The 24,107-nt window shown below is 40.2% G+C and overlaps 2 non-coding genes across 2 annotated transcripts; both read right to left on the bottom strand.

Annotated features, from left to right (window-relative positions):
* Positions 1–6,245: 6,245 nt before the first annotated feature.
* On the bottom strand, positions 6,246–6,353 carry LOC130977450 (small nucleolar RNA R71). The gene has a single exon (XR_009085140.1). It is a non-coding gene; the product is annotated as a small nucleolar RNA R71 (small nucleolar RNA).
* A 17,215-nt stretch (positions 6,354–23,568) lies between these two features.
* Positions 23,569–23,672, bottom strand: LOC130977293 (small nucleolar RNA R71). The gene has a single exon (XR_009084992.1). It is a non-coding gene; the product is annotated as a small nucleolar RNA R71 (small nucleolar RNA).
* Between the last annotated feature and the right edge of the window lie 435 nt (positions 23,673–24,107).

The following is a 24,107-nucleotide window of genomic DNA, read 5'->3' as shown; positions in this document are numbered from 1 at the left end:
AATCGGGCGATGATTGTTTTTAGAATAATACGACTTGAACGTTTGTAGAAAATCTGAAAAAATTTTATTAAAAGAAATACAAATATATACACGTGGTGGTTAGTTTGTACGTCTTGGGCCTGGCACCTCGTTAAAAAACCTTTTCAGGAAAAAGAGTGTGTCTTGTCCCAAGGTCCCTTATCCTCCCTAACTATAGTACCTTCTTAAGTTGCAGGCGTACCATGACCTTGGCAGCTCTCGCCTATCGAGTTCGGAAAGCCTGTAGTAGCCCTTCCCTAGCACTTCTATGACTCGGTAGAGTCCTTTCCAATTTGCAGCCAGCTTTCCTTCTCCAGGTCGAGTTGTTCCAATGTCATTTCGGATTAGAATGAGGTCATTCTTCACGAAGGTCCGCTGTATTACTTTTTGATTGTATTTGGAAGCCATTCGTCGTTTCAATGCTTCTTCCCTTATCCGAGCTCTTTCTCGGACTTCTGGGAGTAATTCGAGCTCTTCCCTTTAAAGTTGGGGATTGGCTTCTTCACTATAGTAGATCACTCTAGGGGATCTTTCTTCAACCTCTACTGGGATCATAGCCTCCATTCCGTAAGCTAATCGGAAAGGTGATTCCCTTGTTGTGGAATGTGGGGTCGTTCAATATGCCCATAGGACTTGTGGGAGCTCCTCAGCCCAGGCTCCCTTTGCATCCTGTATCCCTGCTAATATAACTTTGTTGGCAGCTTCGACTTGCCCATTGGCTTGGGGATGCTCAACAGAGGTGAATTATTATTTTATATTCAGGTCGGCTGCTAGTTTTCTGAAGCCTGTGTCTGTGAACTAGGTACCATTTTCTGTAGTGATGGAGTATCGAACTCCGAACCTTGTGACGATATTTTGATACAGGAATTTCTGACTTCTTTGAGCTGTGGCATTGGCTAGGGGTTCTACCTTGATCCATTTTGTGAAGTAGTCTATTCCTACTATGAGGAATTTGACCTGTCTGGATCCTTGGGGAAAGGGTCCGAGGAGATCGAGTCCCCATTTTGCAAATGGCCACGGTGAGGTTACGCTGATGAGTTCCTCGGGCGGAGCGGTGTGGAAGTTGGCATGCTTTTGACATGGCGAACATGTCCTTACGAAGTCTGTGGCTTTTTTTTGTAGGGTTGGCCAATAGAATCCGGCCCGTAGTACTTTTTTGGCGAGTGCTTGTGCTCCGAGGTGATTGCCACAAATGCCACTGTGTACTTCTTCTAAGATGTCCTTAGTATTGTAAGTCGGCACGCATTTTAGCAATGGTGTTGAAATCCCTCTTTTGTATAAAGTGTTATTTATGATGGTATAGTATTGTGCTTCCCGTTTTAACTTCTTTGCCTCTTTTTCATCTGTAGGGAGGGCCTCTGTTGTGAGGCAATTAATTATGGGTGTCATCCATCCCTGATTGCGACTTGTTATGGCTAGGACCTTTTCTTCTTCCGAGATTGATGGCTTCTGTAGAATTTCTTGGATAAGGCTTCTATTGTTACCTCCTGGTTTGGTGCTGGCTAGTTTTGAGAGTGCATCGGCCCGTCATTCTGTTCTCGGGGTATGTGTCGAATCTCATATTCTCCGAGTTGTCCGAGCTGTTCCCTGGTTTTGTCCAGGTACTTTTTCATAGTGGGATCCTTGGTTTGGTAGCTGCCTGTTATTTGTGAAGTGACTACCTGTGAATCGCTGAAGATGATAAGTTTTTGAGCTCCGACCTCCCTAGCCATCTTCAAACCTGCTAGTAGTGCCTCATATTCTGCTTGATTATTCGAGGGGATGAAGCTAAATTTGAGGGAGAGTTTGATCTGGGTCCCTGATCGCTTTCGATTATTACGCCTGCACCACTTCCCGTTTTATTTGAGGATCTATCCACGTATAGATTCTATTCTGTGGGGACTTCTGATGTGTCTGTAAATTCCGCAATGAAGTCGGCCAGGTATTGAGATTTGATTGCCGTCCGAGTTTCGTATTGAAGGTCGAATTCGGACAGCTCGACTGCCCATTGCAAGATTCTTCCTGCCAAGTCTGTTTTCTGTAAGATCCCTTTTATGGGCTGGTTAGTTCGAACTTTAATGGTGTGAGACTGGAAATATGGGTGAAGTCGGCGAGATGTTATTATGAGAGCGTAAGCAAATTTTTCTATTTTCTGGTAGTTCAGCTCGGATCCCTGCAATGCTTTGCTGATAAAGTATATGGGTTGCTGTCCGCTGTTGTCCTCTCGGACTAGTGCTAAAGCTATTGCCCGATTTCCCACTGCGAGGTACAAGATGAGAGGTTTCCCCTTCCGAGGCCGACTTAATATAGGTGGTTGTCCCAGAAACCTTTTAAAGCCTTGAAAGGCTTGCTCGCATTCGACTGTCCATTCAAATTCCTTTCCCTTCCTTAGAGTGGCGTAGAAGGGGAGAGATCTTATTGCAGATCCCGCCAGGAATCTGGACAAGGCTGCCAGCCGCCCGTTGAGTTGTTGCACCTCTTTGATACAAGTTGGGCTTTTCATGTCGAGTACGGCTGATGAGCGGATAATTTGTATGCTTTTTGGCATTGTTTTTAGTATGTTTTTGGTAGTTTTAGTTGAGTTTTTATTATATTTTTATTAGTTTTTAGTTAAAATTCACTTTTCTGGACTTTACTATGAGTTTGTGTGTTTTTCTGTGATTTCAGGTATTTTCTGGCTGAAATTGAGGGACCTGAGCAAAAATCTGATTCAGAGACTGAAAAGGACTGCAGATGCTGTTGGATTCTGACCTCCCTGCACTCGAAGTGGATTTTCTGGAGCTACAGAAGCCCAATTGGCGCGCTCTCAACGGCGTTGGAAAGTAGACATCCTGGGCTTTCCAGCAATATATAATAGTCCATACTTTGCCCAAGATTTGATGGCCCAAACCGGCGTTCAAAGTCACCTACAGAAATTCCAGCGTTAAACGCCGGAACTGGCATAAAACTTGGAGTTAAACGCCCAAACTGGCATGGAAGCTGGCGTTTAACTCCAGAAAACGTCTCTACACGAAAATGCTTCATTGCTCAGCCCAAGCACACACCAAGTGGGCCCGGAAGTGGATTTTTATGTCATTTACTCATCTCTGTACACCCTAGGCTACTAGTTCTCTATATATAGGACCTTTTACCATTGTATTTATCATCTTTGGACATCTAGTTCTTAGATCAGATCTTGGTTCTTCTGGTTCCCTCTTTGGGGCCGAAACCAATGATCACTTTTGTTCTTATGAATTTTCAACGGTGGAGTTTCTACACACCATAGATTAAGGTATGGAGCTCTGCTGTACCTCGAGTATTAATGCAATTACTATTGTTCTTCCATTCAATTCCGCTTATTCTTGTTCTAAGATATCACTTGTTCTTCAACTTGATGAATGTGATGATCCGTGACACTCATCATCATTCTCACCTATGAATAAGGTGACTGACAACCATTCTTGTTCTACATGCAACCAAGGCTTAGTGAATATCTCTTGGATTCTTTAATCGGAATCTTCGTGGTATAGGCAGGACTTGATGGCGGCATTCAGGAGAATCCGGAAGGTCTAAACCTTGTCTGTGGTATTCTGAGTAGGATTCAATGACTGAATGACTGTGACGTGCTTCAAACTCCTGAGGGCGGGGCGTTAGTGACAGACGCCAAAAGAATCACTGGATTCTTTTCCAGTCTGATTGAGAACCGACAGATGAATTCCGCTATGCTGTGACCAGAGCATATGCAATCGTTTTCAATGAGAGGATGGGAGGTAGCTGCTGACAACAGTGAAACCCTACACGAGCTTGCCATGGAAAGGAGTAAGAAGGATTGGATGAAGGCAGTAGGAAAGCAGAGAGACAGAAGGGAAGGCATCTTCATACGCTTGTCTGAAGCTCTTACACCAATGATATACATAAGTATCTCTATCTTTATCTTTATGTTATTTTCGTTCATCATCTATACCCATTTGAGTCTGCCTGACTGAGATTTACAAGATGACCATAGCTTGCTTCATACCAACAATCTCCGTGGGATCGACCCTTACTCACGTAAGGTATTACTTGGACGACCCAGTGCACTTGCTGGTTAGTTGTGCGAAGTTGTAGTGATCACAATTTCGTGCACCAAGTTTTTGGCGCCGTTGCCGGGGATTGTTCAAGTTTTGAGCAAGCTTTTGGTAACAATGCCTGGGATTGTTCTTGTGTATGGACAACTGACGGTTCATCTTGTTGCTTAGATTAGGTATTATTTTTCTTCAGAGTTCTTAAGAATGAATTCTAGTGTTTCAAGGTGATGTTCTTATCATCACCAAAGCTGATTGATCATCATCAATTTAGCTCTTGAATGCAATGTCCTGCTGAAGCTTAGCCGGCCATGTCTAATTCCTTTAGACTAAAGCTTTAGACTAACATTGCATGATTCCTGGAATTCTCATTAAGAATTTTGATACCTTTATTTTTCTTTTCACTTAATTTTCGAAAAAGCACAAAAAAAAAAATTTACAAAATCATAAAATCCAAAAAATATGTCTTGTTTGAGTCTAGAGTATCATCTTAAGTTTAGTGTCAATTGCATGTTTCTGTTCTTATTGCATTCATGCATGTGTCCTCATTAATCTTCAAGTTGTTCTTGATGATTTCCTTGTTTTGATCTTTGAATTCTATTGACTTGAGTGTTTTGTTGTTTCTCATATGCATTCTCAGTTTGTTAGTGTCAATAGTATACAAACTGCTAAGTTTGGTGTCTTGCATGCATTGTTATTTGATTTTAGTTGCATTTTGATTATTCCTCATTATTAAAAATCCAAAAATATTTTTAATTTGTGTCTTTTCAAGTCAATAATACAGAGAATTGAAGATTCAGAACATACTGCAGAGGAATTATACAGAAAAAGCTGGGCATTCAAAAATGCCCAGTGAAGAAGACAGACTGGCGTTTAAACGCCAGCCAGGGTGCCTGGCTGGGCGTTTAACGCCCAAAAGGGTAGTAGTTTGGGCGTTAAACGCCAGAATGTGCACCATTTTGGGCGTTTAACGCCAGGATGGCACAAGGGGGAGAATTTTGTTTTCAAAATCAATTTTTTTCAAGTTTTCAAAGTTTTTCAAAATCAAATCTTTTTCAAATCATATCTTTTCAATCAAATGTTTTCAAAATCAATTTCTTTCCTTTTTCAAAGATACTTACTAACAATTAATGATTTGATTGAACATTTTTTGCCTTTTCTGTTAAGGAAGGTTTTATGTCTGAATCATATCTTTTCTTGTTAGGAAAGTCATTAATTTTTAAAATCATATCTTTTAAAATTGTTTTCAAATCATATCTTCTCAATCACATCTTTTTAAAACCATAACTTTTCAATCAAATCTTTTTAATCACATCTTTTTCAAAATAGTTTTCAATCAAATCTTTTTAATTTCTAATTTCAAAATCTTTTTCAAAAATCACTTGATTTCTTTCCCACTTTTATTTTCGAAAATCAAATGGTGTTTTTCAAAAATATTTTCAAAATCTTTTAACTTAATTTTCGAAAATTACTTCCCTTCTTCTCACATCCTTCTATTTCTGAACTAACTCTATTCCTTAATGCAAAATTCGAACTCCATCTTCTTTGATAAGTTCGAATTTTCTACTTCTGTCTTCTACTTTTCTTTTCCTCTGACACCTTAAGGAATCTCTATACTGTGACATAGAGGATTCCACATTTTCTTGTTCTCTTCTCCTTCATATGAGCAGGAACAAAGACAAAGGCATTCTTGTTGAAGCTGACCCTGAACCTGAAAGGACCTTGAAGCAAAAGCTAAGAGAAGCCAAAACACAACTCTCTTTAGAGGACCTGACCGAATTCTTCAAAGAAGAAGAACACATGGCAGCCGAAAACAACAACAATGCCAACAATGCAAGGAAGGTGCTGGGTGACTTTACTGCACCTACTCCCAATTTCTATGGGAGAAGCATCTCTATCCCTGCCATTGGAGCAAACAACTTTGAGCTTAAGCCTCAATTAGTTTCTCTAATGCAACAGAATTGCAAGTTCCATGGACTTCCATTGGAAGATCCTCATCAGTTTTTAGCTGAGTTCTTGCAATTCTGTGACACAGTCAAGACTAATGGGGTTGACCCTGAGGTCTACAGACTGATGCTATTCCCTTTCGTTGTAAGAGACAGAGCTAGGACATGGTTGGACTCTCAACCTAAAGAAAGCCTGGACTCTTGGGAAAAGCTAGTCAATGCCTTCTTGGCAAAGTTCTTTCCACCACAAAGATGGAGTAAGCTTAGAGTGGAAGTCCAAACCTTCAGACAGAAGGATGGAGAATCCCTCTATGAAGCTTGGGAAAGATACAAACAATTAATCAGAAAGTGTCCTTCTGACATGCTTTCTGAATGGAGCATCATAGGTATCTTCTATGATGGTCTCTCTGAACTATCCAAGATGTCCTTGGATAGCTCTGCTAGAGGATCTCTTCATCTGAAGAAGATGCCTACAGAGGCTCAAGAGCTAATTGAAATGGTTGCAAATAACCAATTCATGTACACTTCTGAAAGGAATCCTGTGAATAATGGGACTAGTCAGAAGAAAGGAGTTCTTGAGATTGACACTCTGAATGCCATACTGGCTCAGAATAAAATATTGACTCAACAAGTCAATTTGATTTCTCAAAGTCTGTCTGGAATGCAAAATGCACCAAGCAGTACTAAGGATGCTTCATCTAAGGAAGAAGCCTATGATCCTGAGAACCCTTCAATGGAAGAGATGAATTACCTAGGAGAACCCTATGGAAACACCTATAATTCTTCATGGAGAAATCACCCAAATTTCTCATGGAAGAATCAAGAGAGACCTCAACAAGGTTTCAACAACAATAATGGTGGAAGAAATAGGTTTAGCAATGGCAAGCCTTTTCCATCATCTTCTCAGCAACAGACAGAGAATTCTAAGCAGAACCCCTCTGACTTAGCAACCATGGTCTTTGATCTAATCAAAACCACTCAAAGTTTCATGACTGAAACAAGGTCCTCCATTAGAAATTTGGAGGCACAAGTGGGACAGCCGAGCAAGAAAATTACTGAACTCCCTCCTAATACTCTCCCAAGCAACACAGAAGAAAATCCAAAAGGAGAGTGCAAAGCCATTAACATGGCCGAATCCTGGGAGGAAGGAGAGGCAGTGAACGCCACTGAGGAAGACCTCAATGGGCGTGCACTGACCTCCAATGAGTTCCCCAATGAGGAACCATGGGAATCTGAGGCTCAAAATGAGACCATAGAGATTCCATTGGACTTACTTCTGCCATTCATGAGCTCTGATGAGTATTCTTCCTCTGAAGAGGATGAGTATGTCACTGAAGAGCAAGTTGCTAAATACCTTGGAGCAATCATGGAACTAAATGACAAGTTATTTGGAAATGAGACTTGGGAAGATGAACCTCCCTTGCTCACCAAAGAACTGGATGACTTGTCTAGGCAGAAACTACCTCAAAAGAGACAAGATCCTGGGAAGTTTTCCATACCTTGTACCATAGGCACCATGACCTTCAAGAAGGCTCTGTGTGACTTAGGGTCAAGTGTAAACCTCATGCCTCTCTCTGTAATGGAGAAGCTAGGGATCTTTGAGGTACAAGCTGCAAGAATCTCACTAGAGATGGCAGACAACTCAAGAAAACAAGCTCATGGACTTGTAGAGAATGTTTTGGTTAAGATTGAAGACCATTACATCCCTACTGATTTCATAGTCCTAGAAACTGGGAAGTGCATGGATGAATCCATCATCCTTGGCAGACCCTTCCTAGCCACAGCAAAGGCTGTGATTGATGTTGATAGAGGTGAACTGATCATTCAAGTGATTGAAAAATCCTTGGTGTTTAAGGCTCAAGGATATCCCTCTGTCACCATGGAGAGGAAGCTTGAAGGGCTTCCCTCAAATCAGAGACAAATAGAGCCCCCACAGTCAAACTCTAAGTTTGGTGTTGGGAGGCCACAACCAAACTCTAAGTTTGGTGTTGAACCCCCACATTCAAACTCTAAGTTTGGTGTTGGGAGGTTCCAACAATGCTCTGAGTATCTGTGAGGCTCCATGAGAGCCCTCTGTCAAGCTATTGACATTAAAGAAGCGCTTGTTGGGAGGCAACCCAATGATTATATTTTATATATTTTCTTTTGTTATTTTATGTTTTTTGTAGGTTGATGATCATAAGAAGTCACAAAATCCATTGAAAAAGCAAAAACAGAATGAAAAACAAGAAGAAAAATAGCACACCCTGGAGGAAGAACTCAATGGCGTTTAAACGCCAGTGAGGCTAGCAGTTGGGCGTTTAACGCCCAGTCTGGCACCATTCTGGGCGTTTAACGCCAGAAAGGGGCACCAGACTGGCGTTAAACGCCAGAAAAGGGCAAGAACCTGGCGTTAAACGCCAGAAATGGGCACCAGCCCGGCGTTTAACGCCAGAATTGGCTCAAAACGTGATTTTTGATGCCATTGGGTGCAGGGATGACTTTTCCTTGACACCTAAGGATCTGTGGACCCCACAGGATCCCCAAACAACCCCACCACTCTCTCTTCTTCTTCACCCATTCACCAATCACCTCAACATCTCTTTCTCTTCACCACTTCTTCCCCTCTTTTGGCCGAACCACAAAGCCATCTCACTCTCCTCCATTTCTTCTTCTTCTACTCTCTTCTTTCTTCTTTTGCTCGAGGACGAGCAAACCTTTTAAGTTTGGTGTGGTAAAAGCATTGTTTTTTGTTTTTCCATAACCACTTATGGCATCCAAAGCCGGTTCAACTGAGAAGGCATGACCTCAAGCCCATCACTAAGAAAAGGATGGAGCAAACAAGAGACCCCTCTCATCAAGAGATCCCTGAGATGCCTCAAGGGATGCACCTTCCTCCACAAGACTATTGGGAGCAACTAAACACCTCCCTAGGGGAATTGAGTTCCAACATGGGACAACTAAGGGTGGAGCACCAAGAACACTCCATCATCCTCCATGAAATTAGAGAAGATCAAAGGATCATGAGAGAGGAGCAACAAAGACAAGGAAGAGACATTGAGGAGCTCAAGCACTCCATAGGATCTTCAAGAAGAAGAAAGAGCCGCCATCACTAAGGTGGACCCGTTCTTTAATCTCCTTGTTCTTTATTCTTCTGTTTTTCGAATTTTAGTGCTTTATGTTTATCCATGTTTGTGTCTTATGATCATTAGTGTCTTAGTGTCTATGCCTTAAAGCTATGAATATGAATCCATCACCTTTCTTAAATGAAAACTGTTTTTATCACAAAAGAACAAGAAGTACAGGATTTCAAATTCATCTTTAAAACTAGCTTAATTAGTTTGATGTGGTGACAATACTTTTTGTTTTCTGAATGTATGCTTAAACAGTGCATATGTCTTTTGAATTTGTGGTTCATGAATGTTAAAATTGTTGGCTCTTGAAAGAATGATGAAAAAGGAGACATGTTACTGAGGATCTGAAAAATCATAAAAATGATTTTTGAAGCAAGAAAAAGCAGTGAATACAAAAAAAAAAGAAAAAAAAAGAAAGAGAAAAACGAAAAAAAGGGAGAAAGAGAAAAAGAAAGAAAAAGAAAAGAAATAAAGTTGTGATCCAAGGCAAAAAGAGTGTGCTTAAGAACCCTGGACACCTCTAATTGGGGACTTTAGCAAAGCTGAGTCGCAATCTGAAAAGGTTCACCCAATTATGTGTCTGTGGCATGTATGTATCCGGTGGTAATACTGGAAGACAGAGTGCTTTGGGCCACGGCCAAGACTCATAAAGTAGATGTGTTCAAGAATCATCATACTTAACTAGGAGAATCAATAACACTATCTGGATTCTGAGTTCCTAAAGAAGCCAATCATTCTGAATTTCAAAGGATAAAGTGAGATGCCAAAACTGTTCGGAGGCAAAAAGCTACTAGTCCCGCTCATCTAATTTGGAGCTCAGTTTCATTGATAATTTGGAGTCTATAGTATATTCTCTTCTTTTTATCTTATTTGATTTTCAGTTGCTTGGGGACAAGCAACAATTTAAGTTTGGTGTTGTGATGAGCGGATAATTTGTATGCTTTTTGGCATTGTTTTTAGTATGTTTTTGGTAGTTTTAGTTGAGTTTTTATTATATTTTTATTAGTTTTTAGTTAAAATTCACTTTTCTGGACTTTACTATGAGTTTGTGTGTTTTCTGTGATTTCAGGTATTTTCTGGCTGAAATTGAGGGACCTGAGCAAAAATCTGATTCAGAGACTGAAAAGGACTGCAGATGCTGTTGGATTCTGACCTCCCTGCACTCGAAGTGGATTTTCTGGAGCTACAGAAGCCCAATTGGCGCGCTCTCAACGGCGTTGGAAAGTAGACATCCTGGGCTTTCCAGCAATATATAATAGTCCATACTTTGCCCAAGATTTGATGGCCCAAACCGGCGTTCAAAGTCACCTACAGAAATTCCAGCGTTAAACGCCGGAACTGGCATAAAACTTGGAGTTAAACGCCCAAACTGGCATGAAAGCTGGCGTTTAACTCCAGAAAACGTCTCTACACGAAAATGCTTCATTGCTCAGCCCAAGCACACACCAAGTGGGCCCAGAAGTGGATTTTTATGTCATTTACTCATCTCTGTACACCCTAGGCTACTAGTTCTCTATATATAGGACCTTTTACCATTGTATTTATCATCTTTGGACATCTAGTTCTTAGATCAGATCTTGGTTCTTCTGGTTCCCTCTTTGGGGCCGAAACCAATGATCACTTTTGTTCTTATGTATTTTCAACGGTGGAGTTTCTACACACCATAGATTAAGGTGTGGAGCTCTGCTGTACCTCGAGTATTAATGCAATTACTATTGTTCTTCCATTCAATTCCGCTTATTCTTGTTCTAAGATATCACTTGTTCTTCAACTTGATGAATGTGATGATCCGTGACACTCATCATCATTCTCACCTATGAATAAGGTGACTGACAACCATTCTTGTTCTACATGCAACCAAGGCTTAGTGAATATCTCTTGGATTCTTTAATCGGAATCTTCGTGGTATAGGCAGGACTTGATGGCGGCATTCATGAGAATCCGGAAGGTCTAAACCTTGTCTGTGGTATTCTGAGTAGGATTCAATGACTGAATGACTGTGACGTGCTTCAAACTCCTGAGGGCGGGGCGTTAGTGACAGACGCCAAAAGAATCACTGGATTCTATTCCGGTCTGATTGAGAACCGACAGATGAATTCCGCTATGCTGTGACCAGAGCATATGCAATCGTTTTCAATGAGAGGATGGGAGGTAGCTGCTGACAACAGTGAAACCCTACACGAGCTTGCCATGGAAAGGAGTAAGAAGGATTGGATGAAGGCAGTAGGAAAGCAGAGAGACAGAAGGGAAGGCATCTTCATACGCTTGTCTGAAGCTCTTACACCAATGATATACATAAGTATCTCTATCTTTATCTTTATGTTATTTTCGTTCATCATCTATACCCATTTGAGTCTGCCTGACTGAGATTTACAAGATGACCATAGCTTGCTTCATACCAACAATCTCCGTGGGATCGACCCTTACTCACGTAAGGTATTACTTGGACGACCCAGTGCACTTGCTGGTTAGTTGTGCGAAGTTGTAGTGATCACAATTTCATGCACCAACGGCCCTACACTTGTCCGGGTTTGCTTCGATTCCTCTCTGTGTGATCATAAAACCCAAGAATTTACCGGCTTCTACTGCGAAGGTACATTTTATGGGATTGAGTTGCATGTCGTGTCGTCTTATGGTGTCGAATACTTGTGTCAGGTCGGATAGTAACATCTCTTCATTTTGCGTCTTCACTAGCATGTCGTTTACATAGACCTCCATGATTTTTTCGATGTGATCCGAAAAAACTTTGTTCATAAATCTTTGGTAAGTGGCTCCCGCATTTTTGAGACCGAAATGCATAACAATGTAACAGTAATTTGCCTTTGGGGTTAAGAAGGAGGTTTTTTCTTGGTCGGGTGGGTACATTGGGATTTGGTTATATCCCGAGTATGCGTCCATAAAGGAGAGGTATTTGTATCCGGAGGAGGCATCTACCAGTGCGTCGATGTTTGGGAGCGGATAAGGGTCTTTTGGGCAAGCTTTGTTGAGATCGGTATAGTCGGTGCACATTCTCCACTTCCCATTTGACTTTTTCACCGCTTGAGAGTGTTCTGGTCCTAGCTTTCTGCACCTTTGTTGTATCGGCCCAGATCCTGGGTAGACTGCTAGCTTATGGCACATTAGTTTGGGATCTATACCTGGCATGTCTGCGGCCTTCCACGCAAAGAGGTCGGCATTATCGCGTAGGAACTGTATGAGTGATTCTCTTGTGTCCCCTTTTAGGAGTGTGCCGATGTTGGTTATTTGATCCGAGGTGTTTTCGATCTGGATTTTCTCTATTTCTCCTTCAGGTTGTGGGCGAAGCTCCTCCCGCCTCCGAGCTCCACCAAGCTTGATTGTGTGGAATTCTTCACCTCTACCTCTGAGGTTTAGACTTTCGTTGTAACAGCGGCGCACCATTTTCTGGTCTGCCTTTACTGTGGCTATTCCTTCTGCGGTTGGGAATTTCATGCATAGATGCGGAGTCGAGACTATTGTGCCGAATTGATTTAACGTTGTCCGACCTATTAGAGCATTGTAGGCTGAGGTTATGTCAACGACGATGTAGTCTATTTTGAGTGTTCTTGACTGACTTCCCTTTCCAAAAGTTGTGTGGAGCAGAATGTATCCCATTGGTTGAACCGGGGTATCTCCTAACCCAAACAGGCTGTCCGGATATGCTCTAAGTTCCTTTTCTTCCAAGCCGAGTTTGTCGAAGGCGGTTTTGAATAAGATATCGGCAGAGCTCCCCTGGTCTATTAGTGTGCGATGGAGATTTGCGTTTGCCAGTATGATTGTGATGACCATGGGATTGTCATGTCCTGATGTGATGCCGGATGCGTCTTCTTTGGTAAAAGTGATCGCCAGGATGTCGGGTGCTTCCTTTCTTTCTGCGACGTGATATATGTCTTTGAGATGTCTTTTGCGGGATGACTTGGAGATTCCTCCTCCGGCGAATCCGCCGTGTATCATGTGGACGTGTCTTTCTGGTGTCCGGGATGATCGCATAGTAGGTCCAGCATCTTCTGCTCTTCTTCTTTTCCTTTGTTCATCTTCGTGGGTGGCCAGGTATCGATCTAACCTTCCTTCTCGTACGAGCTTTTCTATGACGTTTTTTAAATCAAAACACTCATTGGTGGAGTGTCCGCGGATCCGATGATATTCATAGTATTCAGCCCGATTTCCTCCTCTTTTTTTGCCTTTGAGTGGTCGAGCTGGTGGTATTTTTTCTGTGTTGCAAACTTCTCTGTAGACATCCACAATAGACACCCGAAGAGGGGTGTAATTGTGGTACTTTTTGATTTTTTCTCCATGTCGATCTTCCTTTTTTCTGAAATCTTTGTCTTTATCCCGAGGGGTGAACCCTGGTTTTGAAGTCTCTCCTAATTGGGAGTTTTCCTCCATGTTGATGTACTTTTCTGCTCGCTCCTACACCTCGTTCAGAGATGTATGATACTTCTTTGATATGGATTGACTGAAAGGCCCTTCTCGCAGACTGTTAATGAGACCATGATGGCAGCTTCCTGACGTCGAGATTTTTGCCAGTAAAGAATGTCATAAAAACAGTCGCATTGTAGATATAATCTCTAAACCGACAAAAATCCCTTCGTACAAACGTTTTGGTTGTCACAAGTAACAAACCCCTTTAAAATTGATAACCGAGTATTTAAACCTCGGGTCGTCTTCTCAAGGAATTGCAGGGAGGTATGTTCTTATTATTGGCTATGAAAAAGGTAAAATTGGGGTTTTGGAAGTAAGGTGGGAATATATTATATGACAAGTAAAATAAAATAATAATAGCTGTAAAATAAACCTTTGGCAAGGTATAAGAACTGGAGGTCCTTTCCTAGTTAACCTCTAACTATGAAGGTAAGTTTAGTGCATGAATTCCAATTTTCAATCAACAATGAGTTTGATAACTCTAGAGTCACCAATTATTTAACCAAAGCCAAAAGGAAAGAAATTGGAACTGCTGGAATAAAAATGCCTTCAGATGGGAAGCAATAATCATGTAATTAAAAGAAAGCAATAATAACTGAAATATCTCAAATAATATTAATTCAAATAAAATCATAACATGAAAGAGTTCATAAATTTAATTGGAAAAATAAATAAAAATAAAGAACCTAAGATTGAGAGTCACTCCTAAAACTAAGAGAAGTCCTAAATCCTAATCCTAAGAGAGAGGAGAGAACCTCTCTCAAAACTAATCTAAATCATGAGAAGTGAATTATGAGTGAATTATCAGAGCATGATTATGAATGGATGCATTCCCCCACTTTATAGCCCCTAATCTGTGTTCTCTGGGCCAAAAACTGGGTCAGAAACAGCCCAGAAATTACTTCCAGCGCTTTCTGGTCCGTACAGGTCACCGAAAACGCGGGTTGCATTCCTGCCAGGTCACGCGTCCGCGTGACTCACGCGTTCGCGTTGCCTGGCGTCGGGGCAGATATGGTAAATTATATATCAAATCGAAGCCCCGGACGTTAGCTTTCCAACGCAACTAGAACCGCGTCATTTGGACCTCTGTAGCTAAAGTTATAGCCATTTGAGTGCGAAGAGGTCAGGCTGGACAGCTTAGCAATTTCTCCAACTTATTGTATTTCTTCCACTTTTGCATGCTTCCTTCCCATCCTCCAAGCCATTCCTGCCTTATAATATCTGAAAACACTTAACACACATATCAAGGCATCTAATAGTAATAAGAGAGGATTAATAATAAGCAAATATAAGTCCAAAGAAATATGTTTTCAATCAAAGCACATAATTAGGAAGGCAAATGTAAAACCATGCCAATAGTATGAATAAGTGGGTAAAGAGTTGATAAAAACCACTCAATTGAACACAAGATAAACCATGAAATAGTGGTTTATCAACCTCCCCACACTTAAACATTAGCATGTCCTCATGCTAAGCTCAAGAGAAGCTATAAAGGAATGAAGAGGAATGATAGAATGTATGAGATGCAACCTATGAATGCAACTAAATGAAAAATGTTTCTACTTACTTGGTTAAAAGCAAATAAATCCCCAAGAATAAATATGAACTGGATTTCACTAATTCAAATCATAAAAATGAAGTACAAATAGACTTGTAGAAGAAAATAGCTCATGAAAGCCGGGAACAAAGAATCGAGCATCGAACCCTCACTTAGTAGTGTATATCACTCTAATCACTTAAGTGTTTTAGGTTCAATTCTCTCAATTCTCTACTAACCTTGCTTTCTAAGGCTTGCTCTTCATCTAACAATTAACATAAATTTAATGCATAAATACACATATCAAGAGGTCTTTTAAGGGTTGTAATGGGGTTAGGGTCAAGGTAGGATTGTATTTGGCCAAGTGGACTAAAATCTGAATCCTTAATTAACTTAAACCTTCCCACCTAACTTAAACAATCCATGTAATCATAATACAACATCTAACCATCCATTAACCATGTTTTCCACATATTCATGCATTCTAATTTCAAGTGTAACTCATATGCATTGCTTTCACCGCTTACTTTGGGGCATTTTGTCCCCTTTCACTTATTTTACTCTTTTATATATATATATATATATATATTTTCTTTTATTTTTCTCAATGCATATGATTAAATTATTGGATGCATGAATTATGTCCCAAATATTTCTTTCACATTTTTTTTAGAAAATTCTAGCATACTCAATTTTCAAACCAAATGTTTCCAAACCCACTTTTCCCCACACTTAATTCATAAGCATTCTCACTAGTCTAAGCTAACCAAGGATTCAAATTAAGGACATTATTATTTTTCGCTTAGAGTTAATGATGTGCTAAAGTAAAGAATAAAAGGGGTAAAATAGGCTCAACATTGGTTTGCAAGGGATAATGAAAGGTAAGGCCATATGGGTATGTAAGCTCAGTGAAACAAAGGCCTCAATCATGTAAGTGCATGCATACATCAAATAAATGAAAATATAGAATTAAGCAAGACAAAGATCACAGTTTTAGAGAGAACAACACACACCAAAAATAAAATTATTGGTTGGTAAAATGCAACCAATCAAATAGGCTCAAAATCTCACTGGTTTTGTGTTCGAGCTCTAAACTATGTTCCAAAATAATATTTCATCAAACAAGTTTTTCAAAAAGTTTTATTCAAATTAGTGAAATACTATAAAAATTTCTTGAAAAAGAAGAATATTACTTTAACCAAGTAGTAAAATATGCACAAAAATCAAACAAACATTCAAATGCAACAATGAACAAACAAATAAAATAAAATATTGGTGTTGAGTCAAGAAAGTACTAACCCATGGAGATCGGTATCGACCTCCCCACACTTAAAGATTGCACCGTCCTCGGTGCATGCTGAGATGTGCAGGTGGACGGGTTGCTCCAACTGATGCTTTTCTCATCAAGAAATGTGCGTAGAAACTTGTTTATCTCTCCCATGTAAACGTCTTCCGGTCTCTTCCTGGTGGCCATCCTGAAAGAAAAAGGGAAGGAAAGTAACCCAAAGCAAAGATAGAAAACAAATAAAACAGGGGTTGGTTAATGCCAAAAATAAGGGTCTCAATTACATGGTAGCTACAACATGCAAGTGAGAAAATAATAGAAGGACATGGCAAATCAAGAGTGCAAAAAGTTGCAACACTAGGGAAGAGAGTGTGGGTAAGGAGAGATAATATAAATTCATGTCAATGCAAAAGTAATATAGGTATAAAAGATTGGCATTGATTTAAATAATATTACTCAATTAGAATTAAACAAGTCATGAAGCACCAAGAAAATACCAGAAAAGATGTAACAGTTGAATAAGAATATTTGAACACCAATAATAACTTTTAGAAAAATAAAATATGCAATGAATGAAAGTATGCAAATAAATTAAATAAAATAAAATGAAAGTGAAAAAGAATGAGAAGTAGAAAAAGAAAGTGAGAAAAGAGAGAGAAGGAAGAAATTAGGATTAGAAGAGAAAAGATAAGAAAATTGGCACTAATCTGGATAGGTTGTGCGACGCGGTCGCGTGGGTGACGCGGTCGCATGGTGCGCGATAAGGTTGGGCGTCGCGGACGCGTGGGGCACGCAATCGCGCGACTCGATTTGTGCTAGTGGCGCGAGTGCAGCCTCGCGGTCACACAACTCTCTGTTCGAAACTTGGTATTGCCAAAATCCAGGGTGACGCGGTCGCATGGTCGACGCGATCGCGCGGGTGGCCTTATTTCCAATATGACGCGGACGCGTGGGTGACGCGTTCGCGTGGCAGGGCTTGTGCTACTATCACGGGTCCAGCCCAATTTCAGCTCAACTTTCGGCCATACACCCTTTTTACGCCGATTTCAGGTCACGCGGCCGCGTGGGTGACGCGGTCGCGTGGGAGGCCATTATTCCCATGTGACGCAGTCGCGTCAGCGACGCGGTCGCATGGGTCGATTTGTGCCATTGGCACGCCTCCAGCGCTGCTCCTGCGAAACTCTCTGTTCATATTAATATTGTCTCCCATCTCCTTGCGACGCGGACGCGTCGCTGATGCGGTCGCGTCGCGTGCTCGCTTTTTTTTTTTTATAATCTGAAAAATGCAGAATGCAGTGTTAATATGAATGTGATGCAAAACTCCAGGTTCAATATAACAAAATAAAATAAAATTCAAAAACAAATAAAACTAAATAAAAATGAAAAAGGACGATCATACCATAGTGGGTTGTCTCCCACCTAGCACTTTTAGTTAAAGTCCTTAAGTTGGACATTTGATGAGCTTCCTGTTATGGTGGCTTATGCTTGAACTCATCCAGGAATCTCCACCAGTGTTTGTGATTCCAGTAACCTCCAGGGTCCCAAACTAGGCATGTAAAATCCTTGAGCAGTTTCAAAAAGATTCTTAGGCTCCCGGGGTGTTGGATGTCAGAACAGATTCCAGGATCCCAAATCTTGCTTTTACACCCGTCTTCGTGCTGATTATCATGATTCCATCTGGGTAGCAAGCAATCTGAATTCTCACTAAAGCGGCCAAACAACTTCCTAGACCCATTCAGTTGAGCTCTATACCAACCTTTACGTTTAAGCTTAAAGCTTCCAACCATGATGAACCTTGCAGGACAATTCTTACCACTGACCATCTTCCTTTTACTCTTAATGCCACAAAGAGCTCTAAGTTGACCATCCGTCTCCAGTAGCCCATATTCAAGTGGGATTAGAAAGCTGTGGGATATGAATTTTACCCACTTGAATGTTGTGAAGGATGATGGCGACTTAAGGGGAGGTGTCTTTAATGAAATTGCAAGCTCCAATCCCTTGTGCTCTTCTCTGATAATTACCACCTCTTTGCAAACTTCTTCAATTTCAACCTCTTCCTCTTGGTAGCTCTCTTTCAATTCAATCTCCTTTTCATTGCTTTCCAAGGGCATGGGAGGTTGTGCTTCTTCTTCTTGAATCTCCATCTCTTGATCAACCTCTTCCAAGTCTTCAACTATGATATGCTTTGGAGGTTGTACACCCTCTTCAGCATCAATTTCAACCATCTTGGAAGGAGGCTCTATGTCTTGTCTTTCCCATGGAGGTTCTGCGTCTCCTGAGTCTTCAACCAACTCTTCTTCTTGAACAATGATAGCTTCTTCTACTTGTTCTAGTATGAATTCATGCTCTGTCTCGTCCACTGGAGTTTCTGGTATCTCCTTTATGCTATGCTCTTCACTAGACTGTCCACATGTGGCTATGGCTGATCCTTGTGTATTTAAGCGTCTAGAAGCCCATTGAATTAATACTTGCCCCAGTTGTTGAGTGGTTGCCTGAAATCGATCCATTGTTTCCTTGAGATGATCCTTTGCCTCTTGATGCACTCGGTTTTCATAAGTAGGATCATAATGCTCTTGGATTGATGGATATGGAGATGGTGAATATTGAAGTGGTGGTTCTTGTGAGTAATTGGGTTGGAATTGGGGTGGTACTATATATGGTTCATATGGCTCATAAGGTGGTTGGTATGGTGGTTGAGGGTTAGGGTCATATGGAGGTGAATGGTGGAAAGGGGCTTGTGAGTGTGGTGGGTTGAGGTTGTGTTGAAAGGATGATCTCTGAGCATAGGGTGGGGCTTGTTGGTAGCTACAAGGTGGTCCACCATATCTATCAGCTTGGGATGCATTGTAGCCTGGTATTTGTCCATGATATCTAGGATGGTGTTGTTGCCTAAAGGGTTGATTAGATCCTCTTGGCTCCATCCATCCTTGATTGGTCTGACCTTGATGCATATTCCTGCTGTGGTTTCTATTTCCTTCAACAAAGTTAGAACCAAACTCAAAGCGAGAGGGGTGAGAATTCATAGTAGTTAGAGAAAATAAAAACAAAAATTAATAAAAAGAAAATATTTTGAAAAAGATATAATTTTTGAAAAAGATAGGAAGAAATTTTAATTTTTTTTAAAAATATTTACAATAACCAATAATAAGGCACACGTTTGCAATTCCCCGGCAACGGCGCCATTTTGACGTCGAGATTTTTGCCAATAAAGAATGTCATAAAAACAGTCGCGTTGTAGATATAGTCTCTAAACCGACAAAAATTCCTTCGTACAAACGTTTTGGTTGTCACAAGTAACAAACCCCTTTAAAATTGATAACCGAGTATTTAAACCTCGGGTCGTCTTCTCAAGGAATTGCAGGGAGGTATGTTCTTATTATTGGTTATGAAAAAGGTAAAATTGGGGTTTTGGAAGTAAGGTGGGAATATATTATATGACAAGTAAAATAAAATAATAATAGCTGTAAAATAAACCTTTGGCAAGGTATAAGAACTGGAGGTCCTTTCCTAGTTATCCTTATCAATTGTGATGAGAATTGGATTTTTCTCCCACTTTGTTAACCTCTAACTATAAAGGTAAGTTAAGTGGATGAATTCCAATTTTCAATCAACAATGAGTTTGATAACTCTAGAGTCACCAATTATTTAACCAAAGCCAAAAGGAAAGAAATTGGAACTGCTGGAATAAAAATGCCTTCAGATGGGAAGCAATAATCATGTAATTAAAAGAAAGCAATAATAACTGAAATATCTCAAATAATATTAATTCAAAGAAAATCATAACATGAAAGAGTTCATAAATTTAATTGGAAAAATAAATAAAAATAAAGAACCTGGGATTGAGAGTCACTCCTAAAACTAAGAGAAGTCCTAAATCCTAATCCTAAGAGAGAGGAGAGAACCTCTCTCAAAACTAATCTAAATCATGAGAAGTGAATTATGAGTGAATTATTAGAGCATGATTATGAATGGATGCATTCTCCCACTTTATAGCCCCTAATCTGTGTTCTCTGGGCCGAAAACTGGGTCAGAAACAGCCCAGAAATCACTTCCAGTGCTTTTTGGTCCGTACAGGTTGCGGAAAAGTGACATGGCCGCATGGCCCACGTGGCCGCGCGGGTTGCATTCCTGCCAGGTCACGCGTTCGCGTGACTCACGCGTTTGCATCACCTGGCGTCAGAGCAGCTATGGCAAATTATATATCAAATCGAAGCCCCGGACGTTAGCTTTCCAACGCAACTAGAACCGCATCGTTTGGACCTTTGTAGCTAAACTTATAGCCATTTGAGTGAGAAGAGGTCAGGCTGGACAGCTTAGCAATTTCTCCAACTTATTGTATTCCTTCCACTTTTGCATGCTTCCTTCCCATCCTCCAAGCCATTCCTGCCTTATAATATCTGAAAACACTTAACACACATATCAAGGCATCTAATGGTAATAAGAGAGGATTAATAATAAGCAAATATAAGTCCAAAGAATCATGTTTTCAATCAAAGCACATAATTAGGAAGGCAAATGTAAAACCATGCCAATAGTATGAATAAGTGGGTAAAGAGTTGATAAAAACCACTCAATTGAGCACAAGATAAACCATGAAATAGTGGTTTATCACTTCCGTTGGAAGGTTTTGTATATCCATGCATGTTTTGTTGAATCTCTCTATGTAGTTTCGCAGGGTTTCCCGCTCCCCTTGTCTGATTCCTAGTAAGCTCGGAGCATGTTTTGCTTTGTCCTTTTGAATGAAGAATCTGGCCAGGAATTTTTTAGCCAAGTCGTCAAAATTTGAGATGGACCTAGGAGGGAGGTTGTCGAGCCATCTAATTGCTGTTTTTGTTAAAGTGGTTGGAAATGCTTTGCAACGAACTGCATCTGAGGCATCGGTGAGGTACATTCTTCTTCTGAAGTTGCTGAGATGATGGCTGGGATCCGGTGTGCCATCATACAAGGTCATGTCTGGGAGTTTGAAGTCTTTTAGGATTCTTGTTTTCATGATCTCCCTGGTGAATGGATCTTGTTCCTTGCGGGTGCTATCTTCGGGGGTGGGATGGCTGGCTTTAGTCTTGACATTGGCCTCAAGTTTTAGGAGTTTGTTCTTCAATTTCCAGCGTCGTCTTATTTCTCTTTGTAGATCCTTTTTGGCCTCTCGTTGACGTAGAGCGTCTTCCTCGAGTTGCTTTAACCGACTTTGGAATGCCTTCAGGGCTCCCTCGTTTGGGGAGTTTTTATCATTGACTTGAGGAGTATCCTTTGGTGTTGTGCCCACGTTTTTGTGCGGCGTTCTTTCTTCTAGATCTGAGGTGTGATCGTTGTCATGGTCGTCCGCCATGGTAATGGGATGACTTCCAAGTTCCCCGGCAATGGCACAAATGTTTCAAGGGTTACCTGAAACTAGAGGTCGATCTCGGACGAGATCTTTTATATTGATCGGAGCTGCTGAGTCCGATCTTACAGGAGTGTTTGGAGTCGCGGTGTCCGACATGTGAGACTTGGTGATAATGCTAATCCTTCGTCCCCGGAGGGGGGGGGGGTACCTGCAAGGGACTCCGATGCTTAAGTTAGCAAGGGTATTAAGCAGGTATTGAGTAGTATCACAGTATGAGTTATACCTGGGTGCTCCAGTGTATTTATAATGGTGTAGAGTGACCTTCTTAGATAAGATAAGTTAGTTATCTTATCTTATCTTGATCTTCGAGCGAGGTCATCTTATCTTTAAGGAAACTGCCTTTATCTTTATAGGCTTGGGCCGCCCTTGGATTCGGGTCGTGTTCCTCTGCTTGGGCCCTTTTATTGGGCTTTCCTGTGACTTGGCCAAGCTCTTTTAAGAAGAGGCCGGGTTGTCCTAGCCTGAAGAGGTCGGTTGCTTTGTCTATAGAACATCCCGGGTCGGACAGCTCGACCTAGGGTATAAACATTATCTTTTTAAAAATTTTTCAAAAATCAAATCTTTTTCATTTTTCTTTTATGATTTTCGAAAATTTCAAAAATATTTTCAAAATATTTCTCTTAATTTTATCTCAAAATTTTTGAAACTTAACTAACAAGTAATGTGATTGGTTCAAAAATTTGAAGTTTGTTACTTTCTTGTTAAGAAAGATTCAATCTTTAAATTCTAGAATCATATCTTTTAGTTTCTTGTTAGTAAAGTAATCAATTTTAATTTTAATCATATCTTTTTATCTTATCTTTTATATCATATCTTTTTCAAAATTTTATCTTTTTCAAAAATTTGATTTTAAAATATCTTTTCTAACTTCTTATCTTCTATCTTTTCAAAATTAATTTTCAAATTTTTTCAGCTAACTATTTGACTTTTGTTTGTTTCTTATCTTTTTCAAAACCACCTAACAACTTTTCTCTCTATAATTTTCGAAAATACCTCCCTTTTTTTCAAAAAATTCTTTTTAATTAATTAATTGTTTTAAATTTTAATTTTAATTTTATTTCTTATCTTAATTTTCGAAAATCATTAATTCCTTTTCAAAATTATTTTCGAAAACTTCTATCTCTCATCTTATTCTATTTATTTATTCATTTACTAACACTTCTCTTCATCTCAAATCTCTGCCCCTATCCTCACCCTTGTGTTTGGATTCTCCTTTCTTTATTCCCTTTCTTCTTCTACTAACAATAAGGAACCTTTTTACTGTGACATAGAGGATTCCTCTTCTTTTTTTGTTCTCTTCTCCTTCATATGAGCAGGAACAAGGAAAAAGGCATTCTTGTTGAAGCTTATCCAGAACCTGAAAGGACTCTGAAGAGGAAACTAAGAGAAGCTAAATTACAACAATCCAGAGACAACCTTGCTGAAATTTTCGAACAAGAAAAGGAGATGGTAGCTGAATCCAACAACAATAATGCAAGAAGGATGCTTGGTGATTATACTGCACCTACGTCCAAGTTTGATGGAAGAAGCATCTCAATTCCTGCCATTAGAGCAAACAATTTTGAGCTGAAACCTCAATTAGTTGCTCTAATGCAACAGAACTGCAAGTTTCATGGACTTCCATCAGAAGATCCCTACCAGTTCTTAACTGAGTTCTTGTAGATCTGTGAGATTGTTAAGACTAATGGAGTAGATCCTGAAGTCTACAGGCTCATGCTTTTCCCTTTTGCTGTAAGAGACAAAGCTAGAACATGGTTGGATTCACAACCTAAGGATAGCCTGGACTCTTGGGATAAGCTGGTCACGGCCTTCTTGGCTAAGTTCTTTCCTCCTCAAAAGCTGAGCAAGCTTAGAGTGGATGTTCAGACCTTCAAACAAAAGGATGGTGAATCCCTCTATGAAGCTTGGGAAAGATACAAGCAGATGACCAAAAGATGTCCTTCTGACATGTTTTCAGAATGGACCATGATAGATATATTCTATTATGGTCTATCTGAGTTCTCTAAGATGTCACTGGACCATTCTAGAGGTGGATCCATTCACCTAAAGAAAACGCCTACAGAAGCTCAAGAACTTATTGACATGGTTGCAAATAACCAGTTCATGTACACTTCTGAGAGGAATTCCGTGAATAATGGGACGCCTCAAAGGAAGGGAGTTCTTGAAATTGATGCTCTGAATGTCATATTAGCTCAAAACAAAATGTTGACTCAGCAAGTCAACATAATTTCTCAAAGTCTGAATGGATGGCGAAATGCATCCAATAGTACTAAAGATGCATCTTCTGAAGAAGAAGTTTATGATCCTGAGAACCTTACAATAGCAGAGGTAAATTATATGGGTGAACCTTATAGAAACACCTATAACTCATCATGCAGAAATCA

Source organism: Arachis stenosperma, chromosome 4, assembly GCF_014773155.1.
Source record: "Arachis stenosperma cultivar V10309 chromosome 4, arast.V10309.gnm1.PFL2, whole genome shotgun sequence".
In the NCBI taxonomy this organism is placed as follows: Eukaryota; Viridiplantae; Streptophyta; class Magnoliopsida; order Fabales; family Fabaceae; genus Arachis; species Arachis stenosperma.
Note: the sequence above shows the minus strand (reverse complement) of the source record. Positions and strands in the feature narration are given on the sequence as shown.